Raw genomic sequence first — 26798 nt, 5'->3', positions numbered from 1 at the left:
TCCCAGTCTTTCGTTGCCCCTGTCCCAACTTCTTTGGAACAGGCATCAAATTCAAAATGAGTGAATATTTGCAAAAAACAATAAAGTTTATCTGTTTGAACTTTAAATATCTTGTCTTTGTAGTTTATTCAATTGAATATAGATTGAAAATGATTTGCAAATCATCCTATTGTTTTTATTCGTTTTACACAGTGTCCCAACTTCATTGGAATTGGGGTTGTAGATAATTCAAAATTGAAAAGGAGCTTTCTTTTAACAAAAAAACTATAAAATAAAACAGTTTGGCACAATTTAAAATGATAACATTGAAAAACAGGACAGGAGGACGAGTTGTTACAGATTAAAATGACTGAAAAACTGATTTCCTGAAATGTCATACAACACAACTTACAACAAAGGGCTTTTATTCTGACATACTGTAAAGAAAACCGCATTGCATCATAAACATGACCTCAAGTGGCCTTAAACAGCAACCTAATTCACCATTACTACACCAATATAGCCTGGTTCAGTTTACCAAGTCAGATGGCGTGACTCCAAAAAAATGATTAAAATGTGTTTTATAATGTTTATTTATTGCAATAAATGAATGAACAAACTTTAGTTCATATAAATCTTGATACAGATGTCCAAGTACAAAGACTAGTTTATTCAGTAATGGCAAATATGGCAAAAATAACTTTCAAAATAAATATTTTTATTAACGTTTTGCCCATTGACATTTTTTTTGGATGGTAAAATTTATGATGTGTTTAAAAATGAAACAATATCAGTGAAAATACTATGAAATAAATATCAGTACAGTATGTTGAATATATTCTTGCAGATACAAAACGTGCTTCATATCCTTTATAATAAGAATCGCTTTTCAGTGTCATTTTCAAAACCTTACCATTGACCCATTTACATGCCTTGACATGACCAGGACAAACGTGTGGTCAGTGGAGGACAGCAGACGCTGGCACCTGGTGCTGATCATGTGACCAGATGAAGTCAAGGTCACATGACGTGTGGTCTGGCTGGGCTAAGCAGGCACATGCATGGTTCTCTAACCAGATTAGAGGAGGGGAGGGAGGGGAGTGTAATCCTAATCCTGGCCCAGAGAGGAGGGCCCATGAATATATCCCTTGCTTCTTCCACTCAGGGCCCTGCTCCAAATGCCAGGCAGATAACAGAGCACAGGCAGGAGCACACGATCGCAGATAAGCGAGGCGATAGTATGAGTTTTGCCTTGTCTCAATGTTTGTGATGCCCTTATTTATTATCGCAAATCCTTTTAAATGGCCTTGTTATCTCTTCCATTCTCATATCTATCCCAATGCAGAAAATGTGATTACATTCAGCTTTGAACTTAGCCTTGCATGGCCTATCTGCTTGCAAATCCCGTATGTGAGAATGATTTTCTTTTCTTCTTTTAAAAATGTCAAATGCTTTGGCGGTTGGGAATTTCTGAGCCTCCCTCTCAGTGGCTGTGTGTGTCTATATATGTATCTACGTTCAAACGTCACATGGAGGTACCCCCACATGGCCAATATCTAGAATCATATAACCATTTATGCAACAGTTCTGCCTAATAAAGAAACAAGTAAAACAAAAACACCCCTAATATTGGATCAAATGTAGTTTAATACTGATAATTCCTTTCTAAATAAGTAGAAGCATTTTGTGTTATAGGTACAGCCATAAAACTGTCATAATAGCAGATTTAGCTTTGGTAATAGGACCCAGGAAATGGTAGGTCACTTCAGCCTTCATAACTTTAGAACAAACATGACCCCCATATTAGGACATTCAGCAGAACCACCGCTAAGTAGCAAGCATGGCGACATCAAGCTGTGATGTCAGCATCAATGAGTAATTCAGCTCAGAAAATCACCTAAAATCCTGATATTATTTCTCTGCTGTTTGGCCTTCATACTCCAACAAAGGGTTAAACAGCAACATGATTCACACATCAGATCACTCATCAGTCTCTGCCCTCACCATCCAGAGTGATTTCACCCACCTGTGACCGTCCATCAGCCAGAAATCCAGCTCCAAAAACACCCAAATTCCGTTTGCTGCTGTTATAATACATCTCTGCTTTCAGCTTTTGTATTATAAACAAGGAGCTTTCAGTTTACATTGATTTTGAGTATTGAAAATATCTGATATTAAATATGCAACTCAATTTGTATTTTTTTCCCAGATTTTTGCTGTGCACTGAGCATGAATCCAAGAGGACAGAAAATCAATAGAAAACACGTCTGCCTTAAACTAATTGTTTATTTTTACTCATAATAATCAATGGAATGCATCAGCATCACAATTATTGCCCTTTCAGCTCATACACACTCGAGATTAATGATTTCTGAAAAGATAACTACTACTGTACTTGTTATCAAGATCTCTATTTTTAAAAAATACCAAAGTTTGCAGGCGCTGCATCAAAATGACCCAAATTCAGAAAGATATCATATTTACATGTCAAATAATGGCATATCTGAGCAACCCAGGGTCTCCTGAAAATAACAGCATATGACGTGTGACTGTTTCATATAAATACGTTATAATTGCAATTCTAAATAACCCAAAAACTCATCAAAATTCTAGGTTTTTTTAATATGGCCAGACTTTATTTGTACTGTAATCTATAGATGCTCTACAGATACTTAAATCATTAGCAAACTTTCTGGTGACGGTTATTTTATTATCAACTACATTATGGTTAGGGTTGGGAGTAGGTGGAGGTTTTGCCTTGAGGTTAAGGTTAGGTTCAGCTTTAGAGATAGATTTAAACACTTGTTTTTAGTTGAATGTAGCTTAAAAATATAAAAATATAAAAACTAATTAAAACTATACCCTTAAAACATAGTTCCTTAAATATTCTTCAGTAAAGATAGGACCATAAACACTCAAAGAACCTTCTGCATGATGAAAGGGTCAAGCATTTTTCAGAATGTGCTGTAGATGGTTCTATGGAGAACCTTTTTGAAAAGCATGCTTGTAACAATTGAAAAAACCTTTTGGGTGCTATATAGAAACTTTTTCGAAAAGGTTCTTCATAGAACCATCTACAGCACATGTTCCAATCTTTGGAGAAAGTCTTTTTAGAACCTTTTTCTTTACTAACGAACCTTTGAAGAACCATCTTCTTTAAGAATGTAAGTAATGTCCCAGCAGCAGCAACATACTTCTTTGTTATAGGCATTACGATAAGGAAAGCCTGGGCTTTTAGAAGTGTGGCCTGGAAGAAGATGTTTTCAGTAATCCCAAACCAGATGTCCTAACACTTCCAGTTCTTTATACTCTTAAAAAAATGGTCTTTGCACTGTCATAGAAGAACCACTTTTCGATCCCCAAAACCTGTTCAATGGATGGGAGTTTAGAGAACCTTGAGTAGAAAGCTTTAAGTTTAAAGAACCTCTAGAAAGGTTCAAGGAAGGCCCTTTACATTAGTGTCAAATTTACATTAAGTGAAGGTTTTTTAACCTTTTGGTTCCCTAAAAAAACATCCAACAGAAGTTTGGTAACGAGTGAAGGAATGTGTAGAAGGGTGAAGAACCTTTTTTATAGTTTATACTTTATAGTATACTATAGTATAGTTTATAGTATACTTTTACATCATAAAAAACACTTAATAAAATCTTTACCTTACCTTATGCATTACCTCATACTTCACCTTTACATTATAGAATCTACATTAAGGTTCTTCACATTCACAAATCATCTCCCAAACATGGTTCTTTAGGGTACCAAAAGTGCTGCCTCCATGGCATCACTTAAGGAACCCTTTGTGGAACCTTTTTTTTTCTCTTAAGAGTGTAGAATGTCAAAGCCAAAAGCAAGAGCCGTTTAGGAATATTTAATGTTAAGAGTGCATAAGAACTCCAAAACGATCCCATCTTATTTACAAAAATTAAGCAAATGTTTACAGAACCAAAATTTGGTCTTCAGCATCACTCAAAGAACCCTTTGTGGCATGTTGTATGAGAACCTGTGGAAGAATGGTTCTTGGTTCAAAAGTCCTTTAGGGAACCAAACATTTTTTAGGTGTAATATTCCAAAGAATCTTTTGTTTTTTAAGAGCATTTGGTTTTACTGAATCTTTTCCATCTTCTTCCATCATCCAAAAACACGTGGTCAGATCTTTTCCAAATTGGCTGTTTATATGCAAAGATTTTTGCCAATTCGATTGAATCCATTCCAATTACAGATTAAGACTGAGGTTTATACACACACTCTGTTCAACAGTCTGATGAAAATTTTCATTTATATGCTCATCACAAGTAATCCGATCCAAAATGGTGCGCATACGTGGAGAACCACTTAAGAGTAAACAATCCCATGACAGCGAAGATCACGTGAGGTCCAGTCAGAGTGAGATGAGTTTTCAGCTTGTGTTTTGAATAGCTTTAAAATGATGTCCGACTCAGAAAAATGTACCTCAAATGTCCTTATTAAAGAAGGCCAAGAGGAAGACATCATGTTCTGAGACACATAAGCTGGACATCCGTCCCACCGCCGTCTTTTAAAGCTCAGAGCATGAACTTCGTTTCCTTTGCAGACCAGTTTCTGCTCCACCATGATGAACTCTCACTATGACTTGACGTACATGTGCAGAACATACCTACACATTTCGATTGGGATTGTAATCCGATTCAGGAGTTTACACAGTTATTATTCTTCTGTTTAGCAGATTATTTACAGGATTACCCACCTCGTTCAATCGGATAGAAAATGTATTCCGAATGGCCTCAACCGGACCAGACTGTTCAGGTTGTGTGTATGTGGACGTATTCTATTCCGATTGAGCCATTAGTCGGATTATTAACGGATTATAAGGCTTCATGTAAACGTGACTACTGGTCATTAAGATTAAAGTTAAAGCATTCTTTAAAGGTATCTGTCTCCAAAGCCCAGCCTGGAAGCACATATCTGGGAAAATAAATAAGGTTTAGCTGAAATCCTGAACTGAAGCTATATAGCCACCAACAGCCTGAAGAGAGCAATATGGCAGTATTGTTAAAGAGAGAGCAACTGTGAAGGTGCTTCTCTCATCTCTCGTCGCGATAAAAGGATCGTGTCCCTCCGGGATCGGCGCTCAGCCGAATCAAACAGTGGATCAAGGAGAAACCTCTTTCCCTCAGCGTTCACAATCACTCCACGGAAATCCCAGAGGTGTTCGCCCACCTCAGATGACTCACAGCTCCAGCCTACTCTTGACGCCCGCCACGGCTGGTGCAGCATTCTGGGTAATATGCGAGGCATGCCTGGAATAAAAGGCAATCCCCTGGGAACGAGTCCAAGGATTCCTCCAAACGACTGTACTCCTCCGTTAGTATTTGTGTACTTTGAGTGTGTAAACATCTGACCTCGAAAACTACTGAGTTGATTCGAAGTTTCCAGAAAGTCATTTGGTGACACTTTATTTGAAAGAATTCATCAAAGTGTTGCCAATGATTTAATGAATCATTACATCTCATACTACACCAGGAATAGATTCATCAGGCAGTATTCAGGATCATCAGCAATGATCTTTCCACAGTTAAGTGGTGTTAGTTGCTCAACCTGTCCATTAGATCCGTGATACAGATCAAAATTCACCAGCCATTTTTTTTTTTTGGTGGTTTGTCATCACTTGGTGACCAATCAAAGAATTAAATATACCACAAATATACTATTCAGCAATTGAAATCAAAACAGGAATTCAGATGTAGACCCTCCCCACCACCAGTGGGTCCAGCTCAACTTTGCACATTCGAGTTATCACCTTCATTTTTTTCAAGAAAGTTGCATATACTACAAATACTTGTTGAGGGCGTTGCTGTGAAGGCTGGAGATGAACATTTCAGACGTGTGATATGGATTTATACATGTAGACAGCAATAAACATCACCATTAAGACCATAAACTAAAAGTGCCTACTGACAGAGCTGACAAAACTGGCCACAGCAAAGACATCAGTTGACCTTTTAGGTTCATAAAGAGGCTTTCTGTTCAGATTGCTTGCTCATTTTTTCATACCATATGTTTCTGTTGTGTTTTTTTTGTAAAAATCCCTTTTTGCATTGTGATTATATGTATTAAGTGCTTGACAGCTTCACACAGCTCAGCAAATCAGTTATTACAACTGAAATAAACTGCTTCTAAGGCTGTTGTCGGAAGGCTGCGATGGACTGGAGACCTGTCCACGGTGTATCCTGCCTTCCGCCCAATGACAGCTGGGATAGGCTCCAGCACCCCCCCACGACCCTGAGGGAGAAGCAACTTAGAAAATGTGTGTGTGTGTGTGTGTGTGTGTGTGTGTGTGTGTGTGTGTGTGTGTGTGTGTGTGTGTTTGTGTTGTTGGCAGAATAGCTAGTATCTCCCAAATGGTAATTTTACAGGAGAAGAATAAAACCTTATTTCTGTTCATGTAAATCAGTGGAACCAAACGTTTTTCCAAGTAATTTTGGATGATTTCTTTTGGTCCATTCATCATGAAATGTACGCACAATGTAAAGGGCAACATTTTCAAATTTTGTCAAAGAAAAAAAAACAACAAAAAATATATACAGTACTGTGCGAAAGTCTCAGGCACCCAAGACACATTTTCAAAATCTATTTATTTGTGTAGTTTGTGTTTATTTGCTGAGAAAAGTGTTAATATTTGAATAAAAAAATTCATAGAATATTATTTAATAAGGATTATATATAATAACTAGTGATTTTCTGGATGTGAGTGTGTTTGTTTAACCATTTTCAAACCTCTCCTCGAGGACGTCCAGTATTATATGTAGTTAAAAAGCAGCTCCTGGTTTGACCAATCAGTGCTTCAGTAAACAGTAAAATCATCAAGGACTGCTTATCTGTCTTTTTTGATTATTAGATTGTTAATGAAATCTGAGCTCTGTGTAAAAGTAGCAGACATCAAAAGAGGGCAAAATGAGTAATTGAGCTAGAGAGATCAAAATAACAGCGGGTTAGCAAAGATGAATTAATGTTGATACAGGCAGGCGTTTGAACAGCTGGTAGCATTAGCTGGCTTATTAAATGATCTGTTTACTGAAAGACACTCGAGTTTATTAGGTGCCATGACTCAGGTAGAAAAAAACTGCCAACTTAATATAAATTTGATTTGTTTGTTCAGTGTTATCCTGCCATATGTTTTTGTTGATTTTCTTTCTCAAAAAGTGAAATAAATCTTCTTTTGTATTGTTAGTGTATGTATTAAGTATTTATTAACAGCCTCAAATGGCTGAGGCCATATATTACAACTAGAATTCAATTGCATTTAAAGCTAGCTGTGCTTTGTGACTTTCATGCAGCTAGTTACAACATGATTTCCATTCAGCTTTACCGAGCCAGTTAAAGAGCCAGTTAAAAAAAAAAGGAGCAAACACATATGACTAGTCTACAAAGTGGCCAAATGAACATATTAACAAATTATCTATCTATCTATCTATCTATCTATCTATCTATCTATCTATCTATCTATCTATCTATCTATCTATCTATCTATCTATCTATCTATCTCTCTCTCTCTCTCTCTCTCTATATATATATATATATATATATATATATACACACACACACACACACACACACACACACTCACACACTAACCACTTTATTAGGTACATCTTGCTAGTAAAATGTTGGACCCCCTTTTCCTTCAGAACTGCCTTAACTCTTCCTGGCATACTTTCAACAAGGTGTTGGAAACGTTCCTCAGAGAATTTGGTTGGTTATTTGAGTTCCTGTTGCCTTTCTATCAGCTGGACCCAGTCTGCCCATTCTCCTCTGACCTCTCACATCAACAAGGCATTTTCATCCACACAACTGCCGCTCACTGGATATTTCCTCTTTTTCGGACCGTTCTCTGTAAACCCTAGAGATGGTTGTGTGTGAAAATCCCAGTAGATCAGCAGTTTCTGAAATACTCAGACCAGCCTGTCTGGCACCAGCAACCACACCACGTTCAAAGCCACTTAAACCCCCTTTCTTCCCCATTCTGATGCTCGGTCTGTACTTCAGCAAGTTGTCTTGATCACCTCTACATGCCTAAATGCACTGAGCTGCGGGCATGTGATTGGCTGATTAGCTATTTGTGTTAACAAGCAACTGTACAGGTGTACCTAATAAAGTGGCCAGTGAGTGTGTGTAAATCTTGATCTAGATCTGCCCATCTTGTTTAAAGTAAGTAAGGAGAATCTTTTCAATCGCCCAATAAACCATTGTTTGTTGTCCAACTTGTTCCAGTAAAGTAAATGATTTCGAATGATGTTGTTCTGCTTGATCATGTGATGTGTCAGCATTTTTTGATAGTCTGTTTTTCGGAGGTTGTTTCTTGTTGTTTCTTGTAGTAGACGTTTCAAATGAGTTGCACTTAAGTGCAACTTACTTTCATGTATCTTCCAATTAACTTAAGTTGCATGAAAGCATCACAGCCTAACGTTTCGAAACTGATGCATTTGCAGCGCCACCTTTAGACTGATGTATCACACTGTCGATGCATTTTTCCCGCAGTAGTCATGCTCTTGGAAAGAGGATGAGACCAGAAGTGGAACAACAGGAGCAGCTTGTGTTTGGAGAAGCTAAACCTGAGGGAACGCTTTAGCCTGCACTCAGCCCTCCCCAGCCCCCCAGGGCGGTGTGTTCTGACAGATGAAAACCTTCCAAAAACCTTTCCTTTATCCTGCATTTAACTCTACTCAGCTGCTTCATAGGCCACAATGACCAGTAGGCAAAGGCTAAGGCTTTAAACATTTATATGCCCTGATGCTGCCATGCAGACCACGTGACAGAAGCGCTAAAGCTGCGAGCGCTATGGTGAAACCGTTTCATTCACAGGCGGAGACAGACTGGACAGGCGCTAGCAGTCAGCTAATCACTTTAGCGTGGCTCTAGCTCATCTGTGAGTGTCTCTCTCTCTTGTGGGATCGCCAGGCTTTGATCCTGCTCCGTTGCTCCAAACCTAGTGCTAAAAAAAACAGCTGCCATGAAATATACATGCGGTTTCTGGTGGCGCTCAGATGGAACACTGTCAGCTGCACTGGGCCCCTTTTCCGATACAACTGAATGAATAGCATTGCTTTTCATACTGCTGAATCTCTTTCTCCTACAATGGGATTTGAAATTCCTTGGATTTTTTTTTTTTGCATTTTCATGGAAAACTACCAAGAAGTATGATATGACAAAACAGCTGATGCTTAAGCAAGTGTATTACGACAGGTTACCTTTCCTACTTTAGCCATTGCCAATGAGTTAACAAAAGAAAAAAATCTTTCTGTTCTCTGGGTTGAACACCTGCAGCCACTGTCACAAAACATCTAAAGTGAATTTTAGCCATAAGATTTCACTTAAACATCCACTATATAGACACAATTATTGGGACACCCCTCTAGGTATTGAGTTCGGGTGTTTCAGCCACACCCATTGCTAACAGGTGTATAAAATTAAGCATACAGCCTTGCAGACAAGTACTGGTGGTAGAATGGGTCGTACTGACGAGCTCAGTGACTTTAAATGTGGCAATGTCATACTATGCTACCTCTGCCACATACCAATTTTGAAATTTCTGTCCTGCTAGACCTGCCCCTGTCAACTGTAAGTGGTATTATTGCGAAGTGGAAGCTGCTTAGAGGCCAGGCCCTCTTGTCCAACATCACTGTCCATATAGCATAGCTGTACCTGAAGTAAGCTAAATAAAATCTCTTCAGGGTAATGTTTAAGGAGACAATAATTGTATATTGAGATTGAGACTATGCGTTTAATTAAGTTTTGACAGTTGCAAAATATGCAGCTTTAAATTTGATTAACCACAAGGGCCTGTATGTCGGCCCACACCTCCACAACTCCATAACTTACATATTAGACTGTCAGGTAACACTTTGCCGATGGGCAGCATTCATAAGGCAACATGACTACCTACAGGAGCCTATTATGACAACCCGACATAGAGAGTCAGTTTTCATAAAGCTGCTTTGGTCAAGATATCTGTGCAATCTTATGGGAATTTGTGGGTTAGGAAATGTGCAAGGATCTGGCAACCCTGGGAAGTGATGCAAAAACTAACATTGACAAGTCCAGTATGAACACTAATAGAAACAGGAGAAGTATAGGCCTGATTCACCAGTATGCTCCTAAGGTTTTTTCTCACATTTGCTCTTGAGAAAGATCCTAAGAAAAAGCCTACGTCAGATTCATGAGGTGTTCTTAAACCGCAGTTCTCACCTTTGTACTCTTGAGTGTGTGTGGATTCTGTTCTTACTAAGAACAAATCCCAAAAAGAAAACACTGCTGAATGTCAGAATCTGAGGAAAACTTCATAAGTGTAAAGTGTTATGACAACACATAATATTGGCAAACATTGATATCTCTTGATGTTACTGAAACTGAAGTGGACAGAAACAAACTTTATGACAACTGACACTTGTATGTGTCAATGAGCCTTTATGAATAGCCTTTAAGGAGTAAACCTTAAGCGTCTATGTAGTTATCAGGAAAAAGGCTTATGTAGAATTAATGTATTCTTATAAATGCTGCCCTTCCTGCTAATTACATATTTTCCAGTAATTTAAAGTGAATAAGCTAGTAAGTCTTGTGGAATAATAGCCCTGCAAACTAAAGCCTTGGGTACACTAAACAACTTTTAAAGTCTGAATAGATTATAAAAGACTGGTCATCTCACACTATCTGATGGGTTTTTTTGCAACTGAAATATTGGGGATCACAAACTTAATGATCTGGGATCACACACTACTCGACTTTTCAGCTGCCGCTGAACTGAATGGAGTTCATTGAACTCAAAAACTCTTGCAGTCTTCTGTTACTAGGAGACACAAATAAACAAATGTGGAGCTGTTTTCTCTGCCATTTGTTCTGACACAGTAATAAAGCAGCAGGTAAACATGTTTAAGTGAGGATCATGGGTGTAAACATGTGATCAGTTTGGTACCTTTTTAGAGTTTTAAATGTGCATAAATTCAATTTGCTCTTGCCTTAAATTCAGCTTATTTAAAAGCTTCACACCACATATGAGTGACTTTTTGCCATTTCTCTTTGTTTACTTGCTGCATTTTCTTCTTTCCCATTCTCTATTTTGATTGGCTGCTGCAGGAATCCGATCCAGTTGTGTCACTGACCAGTTTACACTAGCTAACGCTCAGAATCGAGTTCAGACATGGTTGATAAACTCCGACTGGTCTGAAACATGATCAGGAGGCCAAAAATCTAAGTCTGTGCCCCTTACACACTACTCAATTCTCTGTCCAACTGTAGACCCTAACTCTGATAGGAACCAGGGATCTCAATGTCTATAGCACAAATTAAATCGTTGTATTTACTATGCATGATCAGTGAACCTACACATGTCTTCTGAGTTTTAAATGTAATGTTGCTGATGGTAAAGCAGTGATAAATATGGAAAAAGTTTTCTTTGAGCACTATTATACCTTGCAATGCCCTGAATGTATCCATCTGCCCTGAATCACTAAAAAAAGAAAAAGAAAAAAAAGTTTTTTGGCAAAAAGTTGAGCTCTTAACTTCAGAAAAAAAGGTCTTCAATGTATTCATAGCCCTTTCTTGGTAAAACTTGATTTCATGTTGAACCACTCTTTATTTACATCTTTTGAAATGTATTATTTGAAAGAATCTGTAAAATTCACATTTCAGCATTTAAATTTATATTCAAATATGAATATTTAAAACTTTTTCACTGAAGTATCAATGCTCTCATATTTAAGTATGGATTTAATCTACTCTGCCCTGCTCTGCTTGTATGTGAGGGGTAACAGATTTGTCTGGCTGCAGATTAGATGTAAGGCACAGCAGGGGCTCATGGGTGTCTTTTCCTGGTAAGCTATGCTGTGCGAGTGCTGGACACATGTGAGCGTAGTGTCCAGCAGAGGTTAGATTAGAAAGAAGAGCTCTCGGCTTCTGCCACATTACGCAACAGATGTGAGGGTTTCCAAAGCCTGAGCTGCACAGCACAGGACAGATGTTGTGACGTGCAGTCGGCTGCAACCCGTGCCCATTAAAATGTGATGCCTGGCTGTGCAGCTTGGTGAGGCTGAGGTGTTCACACTGCACTGAAAGACACACCTCCCGTACAGAGTGAGAGAGTATGAGGGACATACAGACAGAGAGAATCTTAACCAACAACAATGGCAGAGCGAGTTACATAGTTCTGCACTGACCCATTGAGAGTGGCCTTTTTGTCTGGAGGCTGGCACGCTCCAGAAGTTACACTGACTCGAGTGTATGTACACACACAACATTACAATGGCAGAAGACAGCCAGCCCCCACTTTCTGCCTGCTGTCTCTGAAAACAGTGCTAAATAAATACACTGCCTTTGAAAATTCTCTCCAAGAAGTTACATCTCTTGGCCTCCAGAGACCCTCAAAGTTTGTTGAACTATGCAAAAAAATGATTTAATCTAAAGAATAAGTTTGATACAACATAATAGAACATTTTTACTCGGATTTAACAGGCTGGACCACATAGCACAGAGTAGGAATGCCAGTGGCTGGAAGATAATTTGCTTTGACACATGGTGGTGGTAGTATGAGACTGATTGAAGAAGGGGAGAGAACTCTGTAGCTAGAGGGCTGGACCCCCCTTGTAACTGTGGTAGGACTGTCATAGGATTAAGGAACATGGAGGAGATGGATGGTGGTGGGAAGTGCAAGAATTTCACGGGAAATGTAAGGTAAGGATGTGAATTTAAACAACGTTAGATTAGAAGGAGGAGGGGTTTCAGACCTGTTCATCCCTGGCAAACTTCTGTAATTCCTCAGCAAAAGTTTGACACTCATATCTGTCAATCCTTAGAAATTCAGAGGAAATATTAGGAACATAAGTGCAACTTTTAAAGACTTCTCCACTTGCTTTCAGACAGTTTAAGAATTTAATCCTGGAACTCCATAAAATACAAAGCAAAATTCCCAATAACACTTCCAAATACTAAAAGGCAAATAGGTAACCCACCAGTGAGTGAAATTTACTCCACAAAACTAATGACTTTTAAGCAGAAACTATTTCTAATGTCAGGTTTTATCAACAGATAACATCTAGATCTGCTATTCCAATCCCTCCTAGGCAGTTCACAGCAGCTTCAAACATCATTAGGTCTGTGCACTAAATGAAGCTTCTTGAACAATCTGATGTCAAGACCCTCAAGTTCCTCAATCACAATCATTTCCATCACATTCTCTCAGCACGGAAAGGAAAACTCCAGCTCCTCGTTTGGAGTAAGTCCGTGAGATAGCTCTGTCTGCAGCGCACTGAGGTGTGTTATTCAGGGCTTGTCGAGGATTGTACTGACCTGACCAATGTGTGATGTCAGGAATAATTACAGAAGCTGTAGATTTAGCTCAGCTCTGTGATTCTGACATCTGTGGATTGGTAGTCTTCAAGATAAAAGGAGATTCTGTAGAGTGAATTTTATCTAGGGGGCTAAATTTAAGACTGAGAATATGCACTGCAGCCAGGTGTAAATCAGTACCAGCATGCAATAATCTCATATACTGTATCTAATTTTGTTGTTTTTCTTTTTTTCATTCAGTTATTCAGCCAAATATTGGGCCACTTCTGTCATTATGACAGAGACTGCACGTGCATGTGACATCTCTGGGGCTGAGACTGCATTTTTGCAGCCAGACTCTATTGGTAAAATTACACTTTTGGAGAAAAGCAGCTCTGTTCTGACAGCGATGAAATACTCTGTACTGGGGGGAAATGGAAACTAACTAGCCCACAGTCGATTGCGTAATGTACATATTTGAACAGGTACAAGTAGAACGTGCCTTTGGTCATGTTCTTATGTTCTCATAACAATGTCACCGGGGACACTTGACACAAATCAGGATAACATTTCTTGAGATTTACCCTGAAGACATTTCTTATATTAACATTATTTTAATTACTGAGTGTGAACAAGCCACAGAACTCACATATCCTGTGTCATTTCATTCTCCCTCTGGTGCCTGAAAGCACCATTTTGAAGCCCACAGTGAAAGATAACCAGGCTAAAATACAGCCTCCACTTGTGGGGGTTAGGTTTCATACTGAGTGATAACCAAGCCACCCAAGAGAAACAATAAAATGAGTCCCTATATCCCCCATATAAATTCAAAACTATTATTTTTTGGACGTTTTATGCATAGATGCATCAAAGAAGTTCCACAAACATGAAATAAATAAGTGACACTTTTTGATCCCACAACCGGCGAAATTCCACCTCCGCATTTAACCCATCCGTGAAGTGAAACACCACATACACACCAGTGAACACACACACTAGGGGGCAGTGAGCACACTTGCCCGGAGCGGTGGGCAGCCCTATCCACGGCGCCCGGGGAGCAGTTGGTGTCTTGCTCAAGGACACCTCACTCATGGACTGTCGGCCCTGGGGATCGAACCGGCAACCTTCCGGTCACAGGGCCAGCTCCCTAACCTCCAGCCCACGACTGCCCCAAACATGAAATCAATAAAATATATTTGTTTTATTGTGCCGATATTTGTTATTCTACCAAACTTGACACACTCTCTTTTTTATTATATTCATTTTGATGCAGTTTTTTAAAATGTGTTTGAGTTGGAAAGCCTTTCTAATTTGAAATGTATTGGGTTAATTTATCAAACTTTTTTGCAACTGTAACAATGAGTTCCTCAGTCTATGGGGTTAGTTGTAACATTTTCACTCCTTTTCGCCGAATTGTTCATAAATGGTTGGCGCTGGATGGAAAGCTTTTGTAGCACAGATGTGTAGGTGGGTTGTATAAAAGAGTATTAATCTTGCTTTAAAAATGTTCTAGGTTGTACCCTGCTTTCCCCCTACATATTAGGCCCTTATCAAACTAATCTGTCTGTCTTTAAACATAGTGAATTTTGATGATTAGTTGTCATTTTAATGTGCAATAATTGCTTCTTTAGTTTGACACGTTTTTGACAGCATTTCATTTCTCTACAATACTGTAAAGAAAAAAACTGGTGGGTTGAGGCGTTGATGAGGGTTTCAAAGTCTATGTACATTTACCGGCCACTTTATAGAAAAAATATAATTAGACGGTGACTGATACACTTGATATGCCATTATTATGTCAGTGTCACTGCTGAGAATGGTCCACATCCCAAATAGTACCTGTTTATTGGTGGTGCAGTGGTGGTCCCTTTCCATAGATGAGTGTTAGAGGGTGGAATTGATCAATTGTGCAAAAATAGATGGCCTACAACCAGTAATTACAAACCTACAAGGTCCACCCATACTGCAAAAAATGATCTTAGTTAGTGAAATTATGTTAAATCGAGTGAATGTATCCGACAAATTTTACTTGTTTTTAGTGAGTTGTCAAATTATCCAACTGTACTGGCAGATAATTTTGTTTTTCAAGTATTTTCCTTACAAGTGGAATAATCTGCCAATGTAGTGAGATAATTTTACTCATAATAAACTTAATAATCTAAAAATAATAAATATTAAATTTAGTATAGATTTAAGATACGTTGCTATGTATATTAGATGTTTCTCATAAAACAGCCAATAGATTTAGGTACAAGGTACATTTACCTAAAAAACTTGTTAATTTGGGGCCAATGTGAGTCCAGACATAGAGGAAAATGTGCCTTGATGTGACTGCCGTTTGCACCCACCATGCACCTGAATAACATTTCAGAACTTCAGCTTTTCACACAAACTGCATGTAGGACAGAAATTGCTTTGAAATACTTTAAGAATCCTGGATTTCCATTAGAAGCAAAGCAAAATTCTTACTATCACTCAATACAGCTTCAAGAAACTTAGCAAAACAAGAGACTATTTGACGATTTACTAGGGAACAGACAGCCAGCAAATCAGATTTGTTTCTCAAATCAGATCTTTTGAGACGCAAGTGATCAGAATGGATTTATGTGTCCAGATAAGATATTACCTAGCTATCTGTATGGGTTGCCGTGGTTACAACAGGTGTCAGTAGCTAGGTAGCTATGCTGGTGATAGTGACTTTAAACTTAAACATGACTCCAAACATCTCGCCCCGCTTGCTTGCCCTCCAAACTCTTCAAAATTCTCTGGCATAAGCATGAATCTTTGGTGCTGTAGAATCACAGCACTTCTGTCACTCTAGATTTGACATGGTCATTTCTTGTGTTGCACAGTGGTGGACAGTAATAAAGTACATGTATTTCATTACTGTACTTAAGTAGTAGTTTTTTGTGTATCTGTGCTTTACTGATATATTTCTAATTAGGGTGATTTTTTACTTTCACTCCACTACATTTCAGAGTCTAATATCTGACTTTTTACTCCGCTACATTTTGCGAAATCTGTCGTTCCTTTTGGTTTCTGTGTGTATAAAAACGTAACATGTCAAAACGAAAGAAGCGCAAAGCCAGAGCACCAATCAAGGCACAGTGGTCACTTTGTTTAGAGCTGGTTTTGACCTGTTGGTCATACCGACCCAGTGCAGCACACGGTTCAACGTCAGCACAGCAGCGTAAAACTTTGGGAGAGTCTGTTCAACATAAATGATGAACTAACCTAACTTTGTGTAAATAGAGCTCAATATAGAAATATGTCCACATATGCAGTCGAGACTGACGCGGCTTTTTTCTGAATTTCTACAAACACCATTTCATTTTATAGTAAATGAGTTTGGGCTGGTTTATGTTTATGAACAGAGACCTACAGATCAACATAGTAAAGGAGCTCATCTGTGATCCTGAGTTTAAAGCCAGTTTTTATTCAACTTAAACTTGGAACTAAGTTGTAAATAAATCTGAAACTGAAACTTTGCTGGTGTGTAAAAAGTGATTTCAGAGCCACTCGGTTCTTCCTGATGGAAACTGTTTACCTTCAGTGTTTTGTGCTTATGATCATTTTAAAGTGACGTTAGCATCACTAATTAAAGACATTCTTAGAAGATTGATTTACCAAGAGAGACGCTGGAGGACTTTCACCTAAAATGAGTTCATGAAGCTAATCTTGTTAGAAAAATGATAACAGGACATCAGAGCCATAATTATCTTTTAGTACTTTTACTTTTGATACTTAAGTACATTTGAAGGCAAATCCTTTTATCTCTACTTTAACTCAAGTACATGATTTGTGTACTTGGTCCACCACTGGTTTCGCAAGTGATGTAACGGATACTTTGAAATCCAATTTGAGCAGACTGAGACACATCTGGAAAAATCTAAAAGGAATTGCATTTCAAACAACCTCCAAATGTAGTTTGGATCTGACTTGCAGAAACGGAATTGCATGTGTTTTTCTGCTGTCCAGACGATTAAAAATCAATCCAGATACAATCTGGATGTGTCAAAAAATCTGATTTGGGCTGGCAGTCTGAACAAGCTTATGCAGACTGCATGTAGCCCCATCCACTAACTGCTCCTCCATGAGGCCCAGGGTCTAAACAAGGCAGTATGGATCTGTCAGCGAGCTCAAGATGAATCAAGAAATAAAAGATCAGTGAGAAAGAAATAACAGTGCTCGAAAATGTAATAATTTCCCACCAAAACATTCTACGGGGGTGTTATTTTACACCAGCTACAAAAATAAAATTGCATATTATTCTGATTCTGTAAACATTCTTTCAGCATATGCTCGAGGTTTGTGCTGCCATTCACCAGCTGTGTCTACTGCCGTTGTTAAGCAAGGTCTCTCAACAGTGTCATCGAGAGCCTAATGCAGCATATACATCTGGTTTTAAACTCTCCATGAGTTGCTCAAGCTTTGGTGAATTGGTTAGAATATGTAACCAGCCACATGTGTAATACCTCCTCCTACTTTTTGCTTGATCTTCTCTAAAATGCATATGCATGAGGCGGACAAATGCATTTCACATGATCCCGTCTACACAACTCATAAACTGCTCGTTTAGGCTCACACACTAGTTTCAGGCGGAGTGTATAGGTATACCATCACCATTAATTTGTTATAAAAAACGATTTATTTCCAAATGACTTCTATTTTGGTACTTCACCCGCTCAGTAAAGAAGATAATGTGTGTCATTACTTTACCAAACAACAAATTGAGCATTGAGTTTCACCGCTGCTCTCTTAGTCATTGCCATCCTCTCTGCTCCAATGCACAGCTACAGAAGCCAAGCATGAACTCGAAGCCAATCATGGTTCATCGACCGCATCTGACGCAAGTGGAAAAATCACATGTTCTTTTTGATTACGCTTGGGCTGCTCCTCTGCGCTGTGCTCAGGCAGATCTGAGGCGCGGTGCTGCAGGAGCCACTTAAAGACAACCTGAAATCAAAATTGACCTTATCTTGTCAGGCCACGCTGCTGATCATTATAAGCAAGGCAGGTCAGCAATTTATTCGAATGGTAAAATTTCTCTTGAACCATCTGAGTCTTGATTACGTCGCTGAGAACCGGCAGGTGGGGAAAAATAAGATTTACTGATATTAGCTTTCACAAATAATGATTATTTACCATTTATTTACCTTTTCCTGTCTTTGTTCATTTCCCATCCCTCCAATCTTTTAGAAAACTGCTGCTACTGCTGATTAGACTGATTTGACTCCAGTTACCTTCTCTACTTTTATTCAGTTAATCATTTAACACCTAAAATCCTAGTAAACGTTTTATTATTCAGTAACTGCAGGGATTCCACTGCAAAGTAGTTGAGCTATTCTTAGTGGATGGGGTTGTTTACAGCCAACTGACCAAGACGACAGCAGAGGAGACACAGTTATATGCCAAAGTATGGACACCCCTGGCCAAAATACATATTTTGTTGGTTTTCTATAGAGGACATTTAACCCCTTGAAATGCCAGGCTTCTTACTTACCAGTGCTAATTATTGAGTAACTACAGCGATTACAATGCAAACTAGTTTAGCCATTCTTAGGTTATAGAACTGGGTAATGAAATGTTGGGTTAATTATATATTTACACATTTGTTTTTAACCTCAGAATACACATCAAAAACCATATATCCCTGCTGTCTGACCAAAATTTCAGTTTTTGACATTATTTAAAAAAAAAGAAAAAAAAAACTACTGTCCTTAATATTGTGTGTAAATATCAAGATGAATGGACCAAAAGTGATGAACCAAAATTACTTGGAAAAATTGGTTCCACTTTATATTAAGTGTCTCTAACAACTGTGTAGTTACACATCAATAGCCTATTTAACTACACTGTAACTACTGATGATGTAATCAGTGCTACAGATGGATTACAGCAGTACAGCCTGCGTAATTACACAAGCATATTTTTTTCATACACATGATCTGTTTTTTTTACATATTACATTTGGTTTACATCATTACTGTAGAATAACTGTTGTAACAAGGAAACTAATCACATGACATAATTGCCATTCTATAATTACCACTCTGTAATTGCACTGTGCCTATATAACAACTGAAGTTGCTACACATGTATAATTTCATAAGATGTACTGCTGTAATCCATCTGTAACAGTGACTAAAACATTGGTAGTTCCACTGTTGTTGCGTAAGTTGTTCACTACGCAGTTATTAGGGACAGTTAATATAAAGTGGGACAAAAAATTCCTGACTCCATTGATCTAAAATAAAAGCAGACTATCTTTTTTCCTTCTCCTGCAAAGTTACCATTGTGGAGATACTAGCTTTTGTTCTGACAGCAGTGATAGAAAGCTGGCTTCCTTTTTGCCAGCTTCTTGGTTGAATTTTCCCATTCCACCTTAAATGGTGCAGCTTCAGGAACCAGAAAGTGGCTGTAGCCCCATTTACGGTGGAAGAGGAAAATTCAAACCAAAAGCTGGCAAATAAGATGCTGACTTCCAGTTTGTGTAATAAAGTGCTAACATTAATCTATTACAAATAATTACACTGATTAAGGAATGCTACAACTTACTCAGCTACAAAGTATTAACCATGTCTGTAAATAAATTCAACTAAACTACTACAGAAAGTCAAGACCCCCTGAATAGACCATAAAACGAAATGAGCTTAATATAAAACCAGAGGAAAAACAACCACATCAACAGGTTCTTTGTGCTTCACCAACCACACGACCATATCTGCACATAAACATCACACAAACAATACGCATCACACAAACATGAGCGTGGATCACTGCGTTCCCTCTGTTATATAATCCTATCCCGCTTTCTGAGTGCAATATTCTTGATATAGTACAATTCTGACAGTATCTTTCTTAAACTGGTGTTCTGTAATGGTACTGAATGCAGTCCAGCAGCGATGTTGACCACCCCAAAATGGTGGCGCCGTTGACGTGTCTGGATTGAGCCTAAGTGGCATCTAGATATGTGTATCTTTGGTCAGGCCAATCAGGGTTTCCTGATGTTCTGTATCCAAAATTGTTTAATACATAATATAATTGTTGTTTTAAAGCAATGCAGGAGGTGCAACCATGACTTGTTCACCTCAGGAGAACATCAGGAGATTGAATATAACAAGCCATAGTTTACTTAACTGAGACACAGAGCTACAAATATATGAGGCAGCAGAACTTCTGACTGAACTAAGCTGTTTGAGCTGAGTAAACTAGTTTCCTGAAGCTTTATCTCAAGAAACACTGTGAAATGACCTTATAATTATAAACTGAGCTGACTTTTCATTGTTTCACAGTGGGCAGTGCATGATTACTACAGAGTATCCATAGAACAGAAGGCAGCCGTGCTAATTGACCTGAAGTACAAAAAAAATTGAAAAGAGATAGTAAATTATTTCAAGCATACAGGCTGTGAAAAAAAACAAGTCTCTGATGTTTATTTGTGTGAAAAGATATTCTACAAAGCCAACGCTGTGGTTACTTTAGCCGCCTCTTTTTCATGTAAATTGCAGCGGTTCAGTGGTCGTGTTTTTTTTTACCCATATTTTATTGTGCCTTTATGAGCCGGACAGCTTCTGAGAGCCATCAACATTGCAGGTGTTTCTAAATGGACAGCTCTCTCAGCAGCCCTTTGGAGAGAGGTAGCCGAGGCTGCTTTGTTTTATGCATGTGTGTATGTGTGTGTGGTGGTCTTTAGGATAAATAGAGTAGGGGAGTGTGTGTGGGAGAGCACACTGTTTGTCTAACTTCTCTATATTTCGTGGACAGCCTTTCAATGTGGCTTCCAACAGCATGCGCTTCAATAGAGGGCCGTCAGTGAAAGGACTAGGCTGAACATGGATCTGTAGTATGTATCTGACATCCAAGCTTGTGTGCATCAGATTCACTCAGACAGGAAAGCATGGGAACTCGTTTAGACGCTGACCCTAAACTTTACCCACAGGCTTCATCAATCAAGCACTGCCCTATGGGGGGTGGGTCCAGCACCAAACACTAAGATCCTTGTAGTATGGACACAAACAGGGTCTACACACTTAAAAACAGAGCCGCCAGAAAGGTTCTGTGAAGCGATGCTATAGAAAAACCCCCTCTGGTTCCTTAAAGAACCTTTCAGTCAGTGGTTCTTTGGTGCTCCAGTACCAATTCTGTAGCATGCTGTCAATTACCTAGAGCAATAACTGACGTGTTCCTTATTATTTATTTCAACAGAAGCAAATCTGTTGACCAAACCACAATTAAAATGATGGTTCTTCAAGGGTTCTTTGTAGGGGAATGGTTCTATTTAAAACCATGATCTCTGTATAGACACATTTTAAGCCCAAATAGTTATTTGCATTGTGAAATAGCTTTTCAAGCTGATGGATAATATGTTGTATGTGGTTCCCTATAGAACTTTCTTATATAGGGTTCTTCTGTTGTTAAAAACTCGACATGCCAACAGTAGCAGACACTTTTTGGTGCAGATCACAAAGGTTCTATATAGAACCATGCACAACACATTCTCCAGCAATCTGAAGAACAATGTCACAATGCAGAGAACCATATAAGTATGAAATGCATCTACATAGAACTCATGGTTCTAAATAGAACCATTACCCTTACTGAAGAACCCATGAGGAACCATCTTGTTTAAGAGTGTAGTGCAGAAAAATTCATGGACTACCTGCCACTTATTTCAAGTCAATATAGTTGTTAAGGACAAAATATGTATTTTCATTGCAACAACTAAATCCACTCACCGGCCACTTTATTAGGTACACATTGCTAGTAAAAGGTTGGACCTCCTTTTGCCTTCAGAACTGCCTTAATTCTTCGTGGCACACTTTCAACAAGGTGTTGGAAACGTTCCTCAGAGATTTTGGTTGGTTATTTGAGTTACTGTTGCCTTTCTATCATCTGGAACCAGTCTGCCCATTCTCCTCTGACCTCTCACATCAACAAGGCATTTTCGTCCACACAACTGACCGCTCACTGGATATTTCCTCTTTTTCGGACCGTTCTCTGTAAACCCTAGAGATGGTTGTGTGTGAAAATCCCAGTAGATCAGCAGTTTCTGAAATACTCAGACCAGCCCGTCTGGCACCAACAACCACGCCACGCTCAAAGTCACTTAAATCCCCTTTCTTCCCCATTCTGATGCTCGGTCTGCACTTCAGCAAGTTGTCTCGACCACCTCTACATGCCTAAATGCATTGAGTTGCAGCCATGTGATTGGCTGATTAGCTATTTGTATTAACAAACAATTGATAAAGTGGCTGGTGAGTGTATATCACATTTTTAGTGGTTCCATCCACACGTCATCTTTATTACACCATTCATTATTTCAGCTGGCGTGCTTTCACTTCTTCAAGGAAACTACAGGGATATTTTTCCACACTTCCAAAGTTCAGTCTTAGACATTGGTTACATTTTGCTGTTGTTGGAACAAAAACTTGTATCTCCAAAATGATAACTGGTAACACTTTATTTGGAGAGTCCCCTTTAGATGCTTTGTAGATAATTAATTTACTCTCATGTTACATTCAACCAAATATCTATTAAACTGGCCATCATTTTCTTTAACTTTAAACCTGCTCTAATCCTAACCCTAACCTTAACTTCAACCCAAAACTTAAACCCAGCCCTAATCTTGGGCCAAATACTAACAATAACCTCACCATTGCTTAGAATCAACTGACTGTCAACAGATAGTTTGTTAACAATTTGAACATCTGTAGATAATCTATAGAGGACTGTAGTGGACGATCCAAACAAAGTGAGACCCAATAACTTTATAGGACACGAAAAAACATTCTGAACTTTTAATAGAAGTAAAGGGAGGAACATTTTTTCCAAGTAATTTTGGACCATTTCTGTTGGTCCATTCATCATGAAATGTTGAAATATCATAAAGGGTGACTGATTTCTTCAAATTATGTAAAAAAAAACCCAATAAAAAATGGAGGTTTTGTCCCAACAGCAATGATTTGCTGCTTCTCCCAATCTAGGGAATTGAATCAAGCACATTCCGTGATGCTGAAACATTTGTTACTCCTCAGACGTGGGTCCAGGGGAAAAAATCATTAACTAATAATTGAACGGCTGTTTTGACTGAATAAAGGTCGGGCTGTGATTTTTTGTCTCAGTTTCTCAGATTCTGTGATTGTTTATGTTCTGCCTGGTGAATTTTTTATGAGATACTCACATTGGTTCATTACAAGTCAGAGCGAAGTTTCACTGTTTCAAACTGTCGGATCAGCAGGGAGGTGGGTGTGCACAGTGAAGATATCACCCCTGCAGATTATTTCGGTTTTGTCAAACCTGTAGCTTTACGACTCACCACTTAACCACCCCCGCCCCTTCCCCACCCCCACCAACTCCCCATCTCCCCTATAAGAAATAGCACTGAAACTATTGCTACAGAAGCAGAACATAGAGGCTGATGTTTTAAAATGCCGGGGTTACACAAAAAAAATCTACTGAAAGGTTCTGTAGGGAACCAAAGGAGGTTCTCCTTCTATCGCATCACTCCACAAACCCTTTTAATCCTTACCTTCAGAATGTACACTCTTAAAAATGATGGTTCTTTAAGAGCTCTTTAGTAAAAGGAATGGTTCTAGATAGAACAATCAATTCTATATATAACCATTTCACACTTAAGTGGCTCTCTGCATGGTGGAATCGTTCTTCAGATTGATGGAGAACATGTTGCATATGATTCTATATAGGTCATTTTGGAAATTGGTTCTATTTAGCACCAAAAAGCATCTATGGCTACATGCTTGACATCATAACTATACAAGAACTCTATTATTATATCTATCTGAAGAACTGTTTCACCATACAGAGTCATTTAAGCATGAAATGGTTCTATATACTGATAGAAATGAAGGTTCTGTGAAGGTACATTTTTGCTCATCAGGCTACAAAAAAAACCACATCAGTGGTTTTGAGGTCTAACTGTGTACTTTGAGTAAGTCTTTCCAGGTGAAAAGTCCATATTTGTACAACTCCAATTCCAATGAAGTTGGGACGTTGTGTAAAACATAAATAAAAGCAGAACACGATGATTTGCAAATCCTTTTCAACCTATGTTCAACTGAATACACTACAAAGACAAGATATTTAATGTTCAAACAGATAAACTTTATTGTTTTTGCAAATATTCACTCATTTTGAATTTGATGCCTGCAACACGTTCCAAAGTTGTTGGGACAGGGGCGTGTTTACCACTGTGTTACATCACCTTTCCTTTTAACAACACTCAGTAAGCATTTGGGAACTGAGGACACTAATTGTTGAAACTTTGTAGGTGGAATTCTTTCCCATTCTTGCTTGATGTACAGCTTCAGTTGTTCAACAGTCCGGGGTCTCCGTTGTCATATTTTGCGCTTCATAATGAGCCACACATTTTCAATGGGAGACAGGTCTGGACTGCAGGCAGGCCAGTCTAGTACCCCACTCTTTTACTATGAAGCCACGCTGTTGTAACATGTGCAGAATGTGGCTTGGCATTGTCTTGCTGAAATAAGCAAAACGTCCCTGAAAAGACATTGCTTGGATGGCAGCATATGTTGCTCCAAAACCTGTATGTACCTTTCAGCATTAATGGGGCCTTCACAGATGTGCAAGTTACCCATGCCATGGGTACTAACACACCCCCATACCATCAGAGATGCTGGCTTTTGAACTTTGAGCTGATAACAATCCGGACAGGCCTTTTCCTCTTCGGCCTGGAGGACACGACGTCCATGATTTCCAAAAACAATTTGAAATGTGGACTCGTCAGACCACAGGACACTTTTCCACTTTGCGTCAGTCCATCTCAGATGAGCTCGGGCCCAGAGAAGCCGGCAGCGTTTCTGGGTGTTGTTGATATATGACTTTCACTTTGCATGGCAGAGTTTTAACTTGCACTTGGAGCGACGAACTGTGTTCACTGACAGTGGTTTTCTGAAGTATTCCTGAGTCCATGTGGGAATATCCGTTACAGAATGATGTTGGTTTTTAATGCAGTGCCACCTGAGGGATCGATGGTCACGGGCATTCAATGTTGGTTTTCTGCCTTGTCTCTTACTTGCAGAGATTTCTCCAGATTCTCTGAATCTTTTGATGATATTATGGACTGTAGATGATGAAATCCCTAAATTCCTTGCAATGGCATGTTGAGAAACATTCTTAAACTATTGGACTATTTGCTCACAAAGTTGTTCACAAAGTGGTGAACCTCGCCCCGTCCTTGCTTCTGAATGACTGAGCCTTTCAGGGATGCTCCCTTTATACCCAATCATGACACTCACCTGTTTCCAATTAACCTGTTCACCTGTGGAATGTTCCAAACGTTTTTTGAGCATTCCTCAACTTTCCCAGTCTTTTGTTGCCCCTGTCCCAACTTCTTTGGAACGTGTTGCAGGCATCAAATTCAAAATGAGTGAATATTTGCAAAAACAATAAAGTTTATCTGTTTGAACATTAAATATCTGGTCTTTGTAGTGTATTCAATTGAATATAGGTTGAAAAGGATTTGCAAATCATTGTGTTCTGCTTTTATTTATGTTTTACACAACGTCCCAACTTCATTGGAATTGGGTTTATACCTTTACATAACCAAATGTGTCAAAACAGAACAATGAAATAAGTCTGGAGACGAGACGGGGTGCGTGGAGTCAGCACATGTTAGAAAATATCATTTCAGTGGATTATGGTTCAGCTATGTTCCCTGACTGAAGGTACTGAGATGTACCCTTGAGGGTCCCACCCCAGTGACAAGAAGGGTACTGCCACAGTGACAGTTTCATACCTTTATTTCTGAGAGTGTATGGAACTCATGGTACTATATAGAAGCATTGCCTTTACTAAAGAACCCTTGAAGAACCATTCATTTTAGGAGTATTGAGTAGAAATGCTTAGAAATCCATACAAAATATCAAATCCTATGAAAGCACTGAAGGGCTAAGTTTTAAAAAATGGGTTTAAAGCAATGAAGCAATGAAATAAAGAAAGAAAAGAAAGCCATAGAAAGAGGAGGCTGGGCTTATTCTTGCTAACTCCAAAGGAAATGCAAATAAGTGTCCCAAGTAAGTCAGAAACGCCCAAACTCTGGGAGTTACTGTCTCTGAGCACTGAGGAGGGTGAAGAACGAGACCTGGGATTAACCGCTGTTGCGTATGTTGGCCTTTCTGCAATGAAAATGAGTTGAAACGAAACAAAAGTGTGAGAAATGATGGAAGTCTCAGCCACTTCTCCAACAGATCTCTGTCCCGGGCCTCGAACAGTTACTCATTCAGCCGACAAACAGCTCGCTTACCGCCGATCATCACGGGGATGGAAGCAAAAGAGGGTAAAAAAACAAAAAAACAAGAGTATAATCCCCGTGAGATTAGGGATTAGCGCCGGGAGGAAAAAAATAACCCGCTAAGCTTTGGGCATCTAACCGTCACGAAGCTTCACCCAAGGTCCTTCACGCTCAACCAGCGTCCGCTTTAGCTTTGAGGGACGTTTTGTCTCCTCACATTTCGGCCGCCGAGCAAACTTAACTCTGGAACAGCGTC

The 26798-nt window shown here is 38.9% G+C and overlaps 1 protein-coding gene across 4 annotated transcripts in view; it reads right to left on the bottom strand.

The window, feature by feature from the left end:
* The window catches only part of fstl5 (follistatin-like 5), a 242777-nt gene that overhangs the window by 215437 nt on the left and 542 nt on the right, over positions 1-26798 (bottom strand). The window lies entirely within an intron of this gene.

Source organism: Pygocentrus nattereri, chromosome 8, assembly GCF_015220715.1.
Source record: "Pygocentrus nattereri isolate fPygNat1 chromosome 8, fPygNat1.pri, whole genome shotgun sequence".
NCBI classification, from domain to species: Eukaryota; Metazoa; Chordata; class Actinopteri; order Characiformes; family Serrasalmidae; genus Pygocentrus; species Pygocentrus nattereri.
Note: the sequence above shows the minus strand (reverse complement) of the source record. Positions and strands in the feature narration are given on the sequence as shown.